General features: G+C 42.3%; 1 long non-coding RNA gene across 1 annotated transcript; it reads right to left on the bottom strand.

The window, feature by feature from the left end:
• Positions 1-11476: 11476 nt before the first annotated feature.
• On the bottom strand, positions 11477-11922 carry LOC117591307. Its single transcript, XR_004574376.1, has 2 exons — positions 11695-11922; positions 11477-11635 (listed from the first exon to the last, which is right to left on the bottom strand). It is a non-coding gene; the product is annotated as an uncharacterized LOC117591307 (long non-coding RNA).
• Between the last annotated feature and the right edge of the window lie 3001 nt (positions 11923-14923).

The raw sequence follows: 14923 nt of genomic DNA, 5'->3' as shown, positions 1-14923 counted from the left end.
ATCAACATATCTGCTATGCGTTAAAAAAGAAACCTTTAATTTCTTCTAAAAAATTAAAGTTAAGTTTAAAAGATTACTTAAAGTTAATTTAAAATTATTTCAAGCAAAACAGAAATATTAAGATATGGTGATCAATTAAATTAAGTTTGCCACATTTAGACTTTTTTATGTCTAAAAAGCCTCGACACAACTTTTCCCCGAAGGTTTTGCTGACCTATCCGCTAAAATTTACCAACTCATTTGAATAAAACATTTTAAATTCATATATCGATGCTCTGCACTCCATAAGAACTAAAAACGAGAAAACACGTTGTGAGACGCTGCTAAAGTAGGATAGTACCCGGTACTCTGTCAGTTGATGCATACTCGTCGTTCGTACACCCTTAGCCCTATAGTTTGAATACATACAGTGGGGAGCAATGATGAGTACATGTTCATAGCAGGTTGCGTCGCCCATAACTTATAAATGCATAATGCAAACGTAACCAATATTTTTATAGATAAAAAACTTGGCATTAGCAATCGGTGGTGATCATAGTGGAAAAGATGCGAAATTTTGTCCCAAAACAACAAGTCCAAGGTCTCCCTTGCACCCGAAAGCTAGACTTATAATGTCGCAAAAGAGGCTAATGCCAAGTTTTTTAGCAGTTTTAGATGTCACATAGCCATTTTCAGTAAGCTGCACAATAATATTTTCAATTTATCGATACTGTTTCTTCTTTCTCAGGTACAACATATTTGTCTTAATGTCTTAATTTGATGTTAGTATTACTAGAATATACAAAAAGAAATATTGAACGTCAATTCTCTGAATTCTAATTTAGAAATATAAATGAACGAAAAGTGCAAAATGGAGTACATGCGAGTTTTTTTAGTTTTTATTTTTCGCTATTTAAAAGTTTCTCATTTGTATCTTTCTGGGATTGCCTATTTGTTTATGATAAAGAGATTGATATCTGGAACATGTTGATTGCTATTGAGAACATGTGCACATCATTGCTCCCCACTGTATAACATAGGTACAGTTAACGTAAATAGAAATAAATTATATCAAAGATCAACATATCTGCTATGCGTTAAAAAAGAAACCTTTAATAAGAAGATTTTTTAATTTCAATTCAAATTTTCTAATGAATTTCAATTAAATTTTAATAAAGTTCGTTTTGTCTTTATAATTCTATACCACTAGTTAATTTAATTCAAACGGTGTAAATCTGAAAAAATACAGATTTTTCGGAGCTGTGTTGAAAAGGGGCTTCCAAAACGACTGGATAGGCGATTTTAAATGGTTGAGTACAGGCAATTAACCGTTGTTGAGGATTCCATCGATGACAGTTTGGTTTTCCGTATCCTTTTATCCAAATTTTTGCTAAGAATCTTCATGGTAAAGGATATGACCTAACAATAAAACGAGAAAGGACGTGTGAGACGCTTCATACGCGTAACAACTTTTATGCCCGGTACTCAGTACATCAGGACATCTGTATCAAAGCAGTTTTTTTTCTTTAAAATTTTACATTTTTTGTACTAATGTCATCTACATCTACATAATTTCTTACGCCTTTTAGCTCGCCCCCCAACTACTAGCTACATACAACTGTTATTCACACAAATACAAAATACCCTATTTACTCTTCGAGTACCGGGTATAAAAAGAAACGATTCCTATACATGAACTAGCATGTATTACATTTATTTCCATTTTTAATTTGTTTAATTTTTTCGAGAGTTTCGGGCTTTATTATGTTAAGACACCGACCCGGCTGGGCTGTTATCAAAATGTTTTAAGCTGTTTTCCTGTTGGTTCCATGTACTTCTCCACAGGGTCTTGCCGAAAGGAGGGAGGGGATGGGGCGAAGGAGCCGTTTATAACTTCGCCCTGGGCGAAAATATTCCTTGTCACGGCGCTGCTGCTCCAATAATCCAAGAAGGCTGCAGAAGTTATTCTTAGACATATGCAAATTCTCAAAGAATACTAATGTCGTCTCCATCATATTTTCTAACTGCGGAATGTCCAAAGGGAATTGTTAGATTTGTTCCCATACATATGCACAATGTATATAAGTTGTAATACTCACATCTATAGAAAAACGACCCTTTATGTTTCTTTCCCGCAGATATAGGTTTACTCAACGATGTCGGGATTGATTGCCCTCCTCCTCCGCTACGACAAGAGCCTCCAATCCCAACAAAAGGAGGGTCCTGCTTCAATGCATTTATTTTTCCATTTTTATACCCGGACTCGAAGAGTAAATAGGATATATTGTATTTGGGGAATAAAGGTTGTATGTAACTCACAGAAGGAAGCGTTTCCGACCCCATAAAGTATATATATTCTTGATCAGCATCAATAGCCGAGTCGATAGAGCCATGTCTGTCTGTCCGTCTGTCCGTCTTGTTTGTCGGCTAGTTCTCAGAGACTATAAGAGCTAGAGCCACCAAATTTTGCATCCAGACTGCTATATGCTCACACTGAAACCAGTGTATTTAAAAAATGAGCCAAGCCCCCTTCCGACCCCGCAAAAGGGCGAAAACCTCCCAAATCTACAGTTTTGAAGATAAAAGAAAACTAAAAACGCCATTCCGTAGGAAATGGCCATATCTATCAGATCACCACATTGGGATCCGATCGGATCATTACTATACCCACAATGGGGAAATTAATTTCCAGTGGCTAAACCCACCCTGTCCCGTTGCTCGTTTTACATTCTCTCATTCACACTCTGCTTCTGCTTCACTCCGCCCCTGCCTCTGCCCTCCCCCTGGCGCTGACTCTTCCGACTTTTAACCCACCCCGTCCCGCAGCTTATATTTGTTTTTTTTTGTTGTGTGAGGGCGCTGCCTCTGCGTCTGCCGCAAGTCAGCAGTTTGATGGTCTAGGGAAGGGCGGCGAGCGTATTAGTGTGAGAAGTGTTGTAGGTGTAGATGACAGATGAAGAAAAAATTTAAAATTTGACAAAACACAGCTGAGGTGCAGATGCACTATTGTCCCAATGACCAGTTTTGGTGGCTGTTTACGCCAAATTAGCGCAAAGGGCTTATGGCCGTAGCAATAAATATTTTTTATAAGTAATAGTTATAGTTATAGTTATAGTTAAAAGTAGCATTAAGCTATTGAATTGTTGCATTTACGACATTCTGACAGAAGTTTGTTGCTATAGAACATACATGTAATACGCTCTGTATTAGAAAAAGAGTGACCATCAAAGTTGCGTACCAGAATGTTTCATAGATGGCGCCACTTTCGAAAAATCTGTTGTGAAACCTAGAGCCCTTCAGTTCTCTCTTGGCCCACTATACTTGTGTTAGGGACTGCAGTGTTGGTGTTTCATAGGAAGGTGCTAAACGTAGCAGTTCGCATCATATGAGTGACGAAGGAAGAGATTACGATAGTGACGACAGCTTAAAATCCCTTCTGGAGGGCCTCCGACTTACCGACATTGACAGACGGCCGACTCAGAAACCACCAAAAACCATGGATCCTGCAATACTAGGATCCATACAGGCCGCACTGAACAACCAGGAGGCCAAATTCCAGCAATTCTCCAGAGGTAGAGGTGTTTCAAAAAATATCGATCAATCTATCAATATCAATCTATCAATACCTATCTGTCAATCTATCTATTGACATGGTAAAATCCCTCCCGGACTTCGACGGGAAACAAGGGTCTCTTGGCGCCAAGCTGCGCTGGCGGCCTACGAATTTTTCGAGCCTTATGAGGGCAGCGCTAAGCATTACATGGCAACAGGTATCATAAGAAATAAAGTGAGAGGGGCCGCGGACAATGTTTTATCATCTTTTAACACGGTCCTGAATGTCAGGGCCATCATTCACAGGCTAGATAGCTCATACTGCGACAAAACGCCGGTGAGCATAATACAGCAGAAGTTAGCAACCATGAGGCAGGGAAACCTTGACCTAACAGAGTAATATGACGAGATTGAGAAACAGCTCTCTCTTATTACGAATAAAAACATTATGGTTCACACGGCAGTTGCGGCGAGCGTCTTAAATAACAAAGCCAGGGAGGATGCCTTAGAGATATTTATTTCAGGCCTGAGAAGGGCTCTTAAAACGCCGGTTTTTTTCCGCAAGACCAAAGGATCTGCCAACCGCTCTGGCCCTCGCCCAGTCAGCAGAATCCAGCGAGGAGCGCTGCGTTCTAGCTGAAAACTATTCCAGGGCTTTGGAAGAGAAATCGCATAGGCGGGATGAGCGCAGACCTCAGGGTACACAACAAGGAAATGCCAGACAGTATAGGGTCCAGGACCAAAATTTCTTCCAAGAACCCTCATTATATCAAGAGTCCGGGCACGTGTAGTTCCCAGCAAAGTGGTTCTAACCAACGCAAAGCACAGAGCCCGGCACCTGAACCCATGGACGTGGACCTTCCTCGTCAAAGTTCAGACAAACAAAGGCCTACCAAAAGCCATTGGGGTCGGGGAGGCGAAATAACAATTTCCCAAAAAAAACAAGACGCGTCAATGCGCACCGCTGGGAATTGGAGGCAAAGAGTGGAACATATTGCCACGGGTAACCAACAAGACCAGGGTAGTTACAGTGAGGCCGCTGCAGGGGCAGTCGCCGAAATAGATGCGGGTGAGGAGATCCATTACGAGAGTGACTCGATCAATTTTTTAGGGGAAGGTCCCTGCTGCCTTTCCTTTGGCGGAGAGTAGCGGGGGTTAACATGAAGTTATTAATAGACACGGGCGCGTCGAAGAACTACATCAATGCCTTCGGGGCGTCATTCCGGTTGAAACACCGTTCCCGGTGCATTCGGTCAACGGGACGAATCAAATTACCAAAAAGTGTCTTCTGTCGATATTCGGCACAAAAACCCCTTTTTTCGTACTAAAATCCTCGACTTGCTAACGCAGATAGGAGCAACATTGTGCTTGAAAGATGGAACACTCAGTTTCGGTAAGACGACTGAGGCCATAAAATTCCACAGGTGCACTGACTTCAACCATACTAGCGTAGATGACGTAGACGCACCACCGCCCATAAAAGAGAAATTTATGCAGATGTTGAATAGAAGGAGTGCGGCTTTTGCCAACCCTAACGGGACACTACCTTACAACACTTCGGTAGTTGCCACCATTCGCACGGTGGAAAATGAACCCATATACTCCTAGCTATACCCTTACCCTAACGGGGTAGCCAATTTTGTTGAATCCGAGGTCAGGAACCTCCTGAAGGACAACATAATTCCCAAGTCCAGATCACCATATAACAATCCCATATGGGTGGTGGACAAAAAAAGGCACTGATGAACAGGGCAACAGGAAGAAACGTCTAGTAATGGACTTTCGGAAACTCAACGAGAAGACAGTGGCCGACAAATACCCCATGCCGAGCATCTCAATGATCTTAGCCAACCTGGGGTCGCCAAGATATTTCACCACACTCGACCTAAAATCCGGTTACCACCAAATAACTTTGGCGGAGTGCGACCGAGAAAAAACCTAATTTTCCGTGCATGGGGGAAAGTACTGCCCTTCGGTCTTCGGAATGCGGGAAGCATTTTCCAGAGGGCAATCGATGATGTTTTGCGCGAACAAATCGGCAAAACATGCTACGTCTACGTCGATGACGTAATTGTCTTTTCTTAAACCCAAGACGACCATGTGAGACATGTTGATTGGGTACTTAAAAGCCTATACGAGGCAAACATGAGAATAGCTCAATTTTTAAAGAAAGCGTCGGTTTATTGTGACAAGTAATGGCACAAAGACAGACCCAGAGAAGGGTAAGGCTATCCAGCATTACGCGGAGCCAAATACAGTTTTTGCACTTAGGTCATTAATGGGCCTTGCAAGCTACTACCGCTGCTTCATAAAAGACTTTGCTGCTATTGCAAAGCCTCTCTCAGATATTCTGAAAGGTTAAAACGGGTCGGTAAGCAAATACAGATCAAAGAAAATCTTGATTGACCTTAACGAGGCTCAGAGCCATGCGTTCCAAAAGCTCAAGAACATCCTTGCATCAGAAGATGTCATGCTGATGTATCCTGACTTTTAAAAACCCTTTGACTTAACTACGGACGCTCCAGCCTATGGCATAGGTGCAGTCCTTTCCCAAAATGCGAAACCAATCACGATGATATTCCGAGCTCTAAAAGACAGGGAGGCAAACTACGCGACTAACGAGCGTGAGTTGCTGGCCATCGTCTGGGCCCTAGCCAAACTTTGGCACTACATCTATGGGGTAATGGACATAAACATCTTTACAGACCACCAGCCGCTTACATTTGCGGCTCGCATTGACGAGCTTGGGGCCAAGCTTTTCTATAAGCCAGGCAAAGAAAATCACGTTGCTGACGCACTGACTCGACAAAATGTCAACGCGTTGGAAAGCGCCCCACAGTCGGACGCAGCGACGGTTCATAGCGAGGTATCGCTTTCCTATACTATACAAACTATGGATAAGCCCGTCAATTGTTTTAGAAACCAGATAGTTCTAGAGGAAGCCCAATTCTCTCTAAAGCAAGTCTTCATTCTCTTCGGGGAAAAGACTCGGCCTATCGCATTGCAAGAATCTTGTCGTAGACTTATTTGATGATAATGAGAGGAAAGAAATCATCACGGTAGAACACAATCGAGCTCATAGAGCCGCTCAGGAAAATGTAAAACAGGTTTTGACCGATTACTATTTTCCCAAAATGACTAAAATGGCAAGCGAGGTAGTCATGAACTGTAAGATTTGCTCCCGAGCAAAGTATGACAGACACCCTGGGAAACAGGAACTAGGCACGACGCCAATTCCGTCGTGCACGGGAAAAATGCTGCATGTTGATATATTCTCAACCGATAGGAAATACTTCCGCCACTCCACAGTACATCGAACGGCCAGGTGGAAAGGTTCCACAGTACTTTGGTGGAAATTGCCAGGTGCCTCAAAATGTAGCAGGTGCCTCCGGAGTGTAGCCTTTGCGCGCAGGAGCCCTCCGATTCTCTTCTGCAGAACGGGGTGATAGTAGTGGTGGTGCAGCCCGTAATACAGAATAAGGTTCAAAAAGCTCAGATCATGCAAACAACCGAGCTAACCAGACACGACAAAACAGAGTGTTTAGGGTAGGAGAAAAGGTGTTGGTAAAATCTAACAGACACCTGTTGGAGTGGACGGGCATCGAGTTGAACTGGCATCATATTTCGTCCGTTGCATTAACATCCGCCAAGAACGCCAGCCCTTCTCTACTTGACCATGCTGACATAGAAACCATCCTCACTAAACAATACACAGGAGTCACAATTTCAAATCTACTAGAAGTATCCAGTATCAAGGTCTTACAATCAAATAACATTATTATAACATTATTATTGGGTACCCTAGAGTAATTTTAGCTTGTAAGAAAGTCACGCTATTCCCGGTTGAGCACAACGGTACCATACTGCAACTTAAGGACAACGTCATGGCTGAGTGCGGAAGCCAGGTGTGGGCCGTTACGGGCTGCACCACCACTACTATCACCCCGTTCTGCAGAAGAGAATCGGAGGGCTCCTGCGCGCAAAGGCTACACTCCGGAGGCACTGCTCGTTATCACTCTCAATCCAGCCACCTGGAGCCCATCACCCTCGTGGACGATGTGACTCCGATACGTTGGTTGACACCTCCGGGACGCAATTAGTCGCCTTCGAAGGCTTTGCCATTGTTAACGGCTCCCGTTTTCGGAATCGTGACAATACCAAGCATCGAGTTCCCGGAATCGCCTCGGTGCCTGCCATGAACATCACCGAGCACCACAAGGTCCTGAGTCTACCATTCCTACACCAGCTCAGCGAGGACAATCGCAACTACATCAAGGAGATTGAGCGAACCACAATGGGCAAGATGAAGCCCATCCTTACCATTGGAGTAGGAGTAGGCAGCATCCTTTATCTCAGAGCCCTATTCAAGAGGAAAAGGGAGTTGGTCCAGGTCAACGCAATGATTGAGAACTTGAGAGGTTCGTGGGCGACCACTCTTGTAGAGGGGGAGTAGTTAACACTCCACACCAATGGCAGCGTATCGGCAATGATCTTACTTTGTAAGAATGCTGATACAGCGCTGGAGTGGACGGGCATCGAGTTGAACTGGCATCATATTTCGTCCGTTGCATAAACATCCGCCAAGAACGTCTGCACGTGGAGCTGACGCGACGGAATCGGAGAGCGCTGTCGGGCAGCGCTGCTCAAGCGATGGAGCCGTCCGCGGTGTACCAATTTATAATTCATACTTTTGTACTTTAGTTTTACACTCATATTCAACCGAGCCTGTAGTGCCGGCAATAAATACTTGAACACTATATTCGTCTCTCAATTCCGTTGGCCACGGTACCTTGGAGAAACATAATAATTTACATACATATGTATTTTCTTGTATTATATATTTTTTGTATACCCGGTATATTGTATTTGTGCACAAAGTGGATGTACATATGTAACGCACAGAAGGAAACGTTTCCGACCCCATAAAGTTGAGACGTCGCTTCGGACGGGGTATGCTCGCCGTGCCGGGTTCACAGAAATTTGTTGGTTTCTGGATGTGGTAGCTGAAAGAGAGGTTTCCGTAAGTTCAAGAATTAGGCTAGGATTAAGCGGTGAACGAAATATCGTTCTTTAGTGGTTTTAAGAGTTTTGGATGTGAGGGGCCGCATGTGGCTGTGTGTGGGGTCTGCCGTGGACGTGGATGCGGAGGTCAGGGTCCGCTCTGAGCGATGCGGAGATGTTGGACACGCTCCAAGGGGAAGGTATGGATGCGTAGGTTAAGCACACTCCGAGGAGAAGATCGGTGCGGAGGTTAAGCACACTCCGCGGAGAAGAGTTGTTGCGGAGGTTAAGCACACTCCGAGGAGACGAGCAGTTGCGTAGGTTAAGCACACTCCGAGGAGACGAGTTCTTTCAGATGTTAAGCACACTCCAAGGAGACGAGAGGTTACGGAGGTTGAGCACACTCCGAGGAGACGACAGGTTACGGAGGTTGAGCACACTTTGGGGAGAGGTTACGAAGGTCAAGGACAATCGGAGGAGAATTCAGAGGTGGATCACACTCTGGAGGGGATTCCGAGATTGGAACCCACTCTGGCGAGGACTCCGAGGATGGAGCACCCTCGGGGAGGTGGGCCAGCCAGACGGACTGCCACGATTCGGTCCGGCGATCCTTCTTTTATTGCCGGCGATCAGCTGTTGGCATTCGGGATTTTTGGGGTTACCCCAAACGCGTTCTGAGCCCAGCTGTTAGTGTGGCCGTTCTCCCGGTGGGTATTTTGGTGCTCGTGCTTATTTTGTTTGAATTTTAATATATAATTGTGTAATGTGAGTATTTATATATGGCTTGGAGTTGCGGCGCTGGGCGTCCCAAAGTATATATATTCTTGCTATGCCTGTCTGTCCGTCTTGTTTGTCTGCTAGTTCTCAGAGACTATTAGAGCTAGAACCACCAAATGTTGCCTCCAGAATGCTGTATGCTCACACTGAAACCAGTGTATTTCAAAAATGAGCAACGCCCCCTTCGGCACCGAGAAAAAGGGAAAATCTCCCACAGCCTAAATTTTGAAGATAAAAGACCATATCTATCAGATCGCCGAATTGGGATCAGATTGGATCATTATTAAAGCCAGAATAAAGAAATTAATTTCCGTTGGCTAAACCCACTCCGTCCCTCAGCTTTTATTTGTTTTTTGCACATTCTCTTATTCACACTCTGCTTCTGCAGTGTGAGGCCTCTGCCTATGCAGTGTGTGGCTCTAGGGAAGGGGGCGAGCAAAAAAAGCGCGTTGGCGTTAGAAGTTATTTGGATGTAGATGTAAACAAAATGTCAAATTTAAAATTCGAAACAAAACAATACAGTTACACTGACTGAGTACCGGGTATAAAAGTAGTGACGAGTAAGAAGCGTCCCACACGTCCCTACTCGTTATAATTATAATTATAATAATAATATATATATTATAATATTACTACAAATTTATAAATTTTGTGTAGATACATATGTTTGAATATATGTGGGCTTGTTTCGCATGCATCATATATTCACAAGGAATGGTTCTACATGCATGCCAAAGATGTGTTCAGTAACGATTCTTTCGGAAACTACAACTGGAAGGGAAACCCGAGCGTTTCACAAAGTTGAAACTACAACAACCACCAGATATAAATGCGTTCCAAGACATCTGTTCCTACATAGAACAAACGTGTATGATGCCCCATGGTGAAACTACTATTAGGTGACGGGTTCACCACATTGCTTCTCATTCTAAGAACACCTGCTTGTCAGTTGTTTGCCAAACGTCGACGAAAGAGGTTGTGTAGCGCACGAATTTTAAATTATCTTGTTTTCCTTCATTGTTTACGAATGAAGACGTAAACGGAAGACAATGAAATATGCATGCAACTACTATTCTATTTTGGAATTGTAATGAAATCTGTATGTAATTGAATCTTTATTCAATTACATCTTTTTTAGAAACAAACATAAATTCAATTCAAGAAGCTCCTAGCATCGCTTGAGCTAGTTTTGAAATATTGGCATACCTAAAACAGTTATTATAATCTTTAATGTTGCTTAACTCATGCCAGAAATTGCCAAGACTTTTGCATTTATTTATTAAATCGAATAGACCCTCATCATTTTTTAAGAGGAAAAATTCGTTGTCGATCTGTTGAGCATCTTTAATAAGGTCAGGAAATCTCTGGTATAGGTCATGTAAATCCGTAAGTTGTGCAGTAATTATGTTTTCTGAAAGAATTGTGAAACCCGTTTCGTTGAAAGGCAACCGTTTCTTTAGTTGGGTACTTAACTCGTTTTAAAAAGACGGGTTCGTTGAAGAAATAAATGTTTTTTTGGTTCTATCCAATTTCGACAGTTCGAGGCTAACTTTAACGCCTAAATTCACATTTTGTAATGCTACGAAATTAACAGAGCTCTTGGTATCAGTTAAAGTTATGTTTGTATTCCTTATTTAAAAATGATTAAATGCGTTACAGCTTAGCTAGACTGAAAAATTATGTTAAATCTATTTATTATGGGTAAAATATTATCAAGAAAATAAAAGTAAAGTTTTACTGTTACATTTTTTCAGATTTGAGAGGGAAAATATTATTTTCTGCGGTCCATTCATCCTCAAAAAAAAAAAAAGGACAAGAGCATCCCACTGCTAAAGCATACGCGCAATACAAGAATGCAGGGACAACCAACGAATTTCATAATGGTTAAGTATTTGGTGCTCTGGAGAACTTAACAATTTGTGAAACAGTTTAAATTTTCAGTGTCGCTTTGAGCTCTTAGAAAATTAATTGAATGTATCTTTAATCGTTTGCTCTAGACTTCTTGGAAGCATTTTACAAGCATAGCCTGAATCTAGAGCTGCTGAGTGACAAACACACTTTACAAAAAGTACCGAATCATTTGCCTTTTTTATCTTAGACACTATGCTGTTATGCTCACCAAACATGACATTTGTGGTGTCAGCAGCAAACCCTATATTTCCCATACCGAAATCAAATTATTTTATTCCATTATTTAAAGATTCGAACAAGTCCTCTGCTTTCTCGCTACTCAAATCAATTGAAAACAAATAAGCTACAAACATAAGTTCTGCTCTTCTTCTTTGGCGCCAACAGTTTTGCTTCTGTCCTCCACAAACAAATCAATCTTTAAATGAAAAACGAGAATTTTAACATAGAGATCAGACAAAATAATTGTTTAAATACCTTAGATGGGCCACAAGAGTTTAATTTTGTCTTTATGTTTTTGAGGCAATGCGACTCTTGAAGTCTATTTTGCAAGCCTTGCAATGTGCACCCGCTGAATTTTTACTCCTGCAAAGAAATGCATTTCTGTCCGGCTGGGCTTCCAACTCCGGTCCATATTTTTGCTTAAAGTTCTTACTCATTTTGAGTACAAATTATGCTGCGTTTTGAAAGTTTAGGCTGTGCCAGACGCCTCCCGACAATGAGTGGGTACAACGATCTCAAAAATATACCGTAGTGTACCGAAAAATTGTCGAAATATACCTATATATACCGATATACCGTAAACGGTCACGCTCCACCATCTATTTCTGGGATGGTTCCTAAGGGTTTTCCGTTCCGAAAATGTCCCAGGTATTCCACCATTCATCTGGGATGTTCCTAGTTTGCACGTTCCCATGCGATATTTATTCAAATATTTTTAAATACAAACGATGAATCCAACAAGCTTGAGGTGGCTCAAGGGGTCTAACTGAACGGGTCGCAGGTTGCGGGAAGCGAACGTGGCTGTGAATAAACGGGCATTTTTTTTTGACGTTGATATGCAATAACTGCACCATCAAGTGGCCCATGCGACACCAAGCCAAAGCCTGTTACGCGCAGAACCCAGCAGAACGCAGCCCTCCTCCCGCCCAGCCGACCGAGGGGCGCTGCCGCATGACTCGCGGCGCGATTAACCGAACCGGTCGCGAGTATGCAGGAAAGATAGATGTTAGGCTAATATTCAAGGAAAATTAGAGCTAAACACAACTAGACTAGAGCTACTATAGCTTAGAAAGCAAAAATTACCAAAATCAGAAAAAAGACAAAACTAAAATGAAACTAACTACGGGAGAGGTAGGCTAGTATAAGAGATTAAAGAAGAGGAAGGGAGTTAGTTGAAGGTATAATGTGGTAGAGGGAATTATAATCCGAGCATAAAACCCTAAAGGGTTCGTGCAAGGCATAATTCGATCTACATAGTGGAAGGAACAAAGGAATAAAGTTTCTAATGGGAATCGTAAAGTGTATGCGGCTCAGCAAGTCACGGCTGTCTACATCCCCCATGATCAAGTTGTGCATAAAAATTACACCAAGCATTTTTCTACGACTAACTAAGGATGGAAGATTTATTAAAAGAAGTCTACTACGGTAGGATGGCAGTCTCACAGTTGATTCCCAGTTGAGGCCCCGTATGGCAAATAATAAAAAGTTTTTCTGTACTGATTCAATACGGTCCTGATATATGATGTACTGAGGGCACCATACACATGAGCCGTATTCTAAAATCAGACGAACAAGCGAGATATAGAGAGTCATCCCTAAATATGGGGGTCATCAAATTCATTTGACCACCTCTTTATAAACCCAAGCACACCCATGGCTTTATTTACCATGGTAGAAATGTGTTCAGAAAACTTTAACTTGGGGTCTAGTTTAACACCTAGATCATCAGCTAATGTAATTCTCTCAAGAGAACTAGCGCAGAGGGTGTAAGGAGCCAGGAAGGGGCTGGAGCGATAAAAATTCATTACATTGCACTTTGAGGCATTAAATTGTAACATATTTGCACAGCACCATGACTGAACGCTATTGAGATCAGATTGCAGGCGAGAGTGAAATGAAATGTCCTTACATATGCATACATAAGTACTCGAGAATTTGTTAATACAGAAGGCAGGTCATTAATAAAGAGTGTTAAAAGTAAAGGGCCTAAATGGCTACCCTGTGGTACTCCAGAAGTAACCATAACAGGTAAAGATAAGGAGTTTTTGAAAAGGACCCTTTGAGACCTATACCACAGGTAGCTAGAAATCTATCTCAACAGATTGGGCGGAAACCTTAGAAGGTCGAGCTTTTGTGCAAGAAGAGAATGGTTTAAAGAATCGAATGCCTTACAAGTGGATATTTGGAATCCTTTAATGACAGAGTAGGGGAACTCTATAAAATTAGTGGTTGTTGATCGTCGCCGTATAAATCCGTGCGGAGCTGGAGATGTAAGTGAATTGCAGAGAATCTGCAAGTGCGGAGTTAAAAGTTTCTCGAACATTTTAGGAATAGCGGATAACTTAGATATTCCTCCATAGTTTTTAGCGTCAGACTTGCTACCGGCACAGTACCTGAGTACACAGCCGGGAACTCCGTCAGGGCCCGGTGAAAATACCGGCTTACCTAATTGAAGTTCATGAAGTAACGAGCCTTCATTAAACGAAGAGCAAAAAATTACATTCGACCTTGGTAGACTTTATGGATAAACATGACCTGGGGTAGCTTTCCTTGGAATAGGTTGTTTGAAAAAATGTTGCTAAAAGACCGGCGATTGTTTGATCATTGTTTGCGGACATATTCAAAAATGATAGCGAGGATGGATGTGCGGACTTTCTACGCTTACTGTTTACAAAGCTGTAAAAATGTTTAGGGTCCTGTGAAAAACGTATTATCGAAGGAGCAGTTCCTATAGTATTGAGCATTAAGAACAGTGAAATTTGACCGAGCTATTAGTAATTAGAAAGAGAAGAGGGAGAACCAACTTCTGGAGATTTTTTAAATAGTCTTGATTTTAGGTTCTTTAGACTGGATAACTCTTTGGTGAACCAAGGAGGTTTCGCAGATCTAGTCGGACATGAGAGTGGGACACACGTGTCAAAAATTGTGTCAAGTACATTGTAAAAAATGTTTGTGCCTTCAATGACGTCAGTGCACGAGTACAGAGCGGACCAATAAAAATGTCTAATTAAGTTATTGAGCTTCGTAAACTCGAAAGCAGCGGATGTGTTCAGATCCGCACGATCCGATACAGTAAGTCCAATATCTACCGACACTTCGAAAGTAGGATGATAGCAGTCTTCAGGTATAGTGAGCTGGAGTGCTCGTGTTAACAACGCTACGGTCGTATCCGAGACAAAGCACAGATGAAGCAATCGACCCAAGGAGTTTTTTACATGGTTGACTTGAGACAGGGACAGGTCTAATAAGCCATCAATAAACTCATGTCGTGACATGGGCACAAGGTTGTTTGACTCGTTAACCGAAGACCAGACAGTACCTGGCAAGTTAAAATCCCCAAGAACTATTAAATGGTTTTTATCAGATAGCGAGAAAGAAACAGTTTTTAAGGCAGACAAGTGCTGCTCGTATATTAGTACATCCGAAGTCGGTGGAATACACGAGCAAGTGACATAAATAGACTGGCCGGGAAGAATCAGTCTAA

Source organism: Drosophila guanche, unplaced genomic scaffold (assembly GCF_900245975.1).
Source record: "Drosophila guanche unplaced genomic scaffold, DGUA_6, whole genome shotgun sequence".
NCBI lineage: Eukaryota > Metazoa > Arthropoda > Insecta > Diptera > Drosophilidae > Drosophila > Drosophila guanche.
Note: the sequence above shows the minus strand (reverse complement) of the source record. Positions and strands in the feature narration are given on the sequence as shown.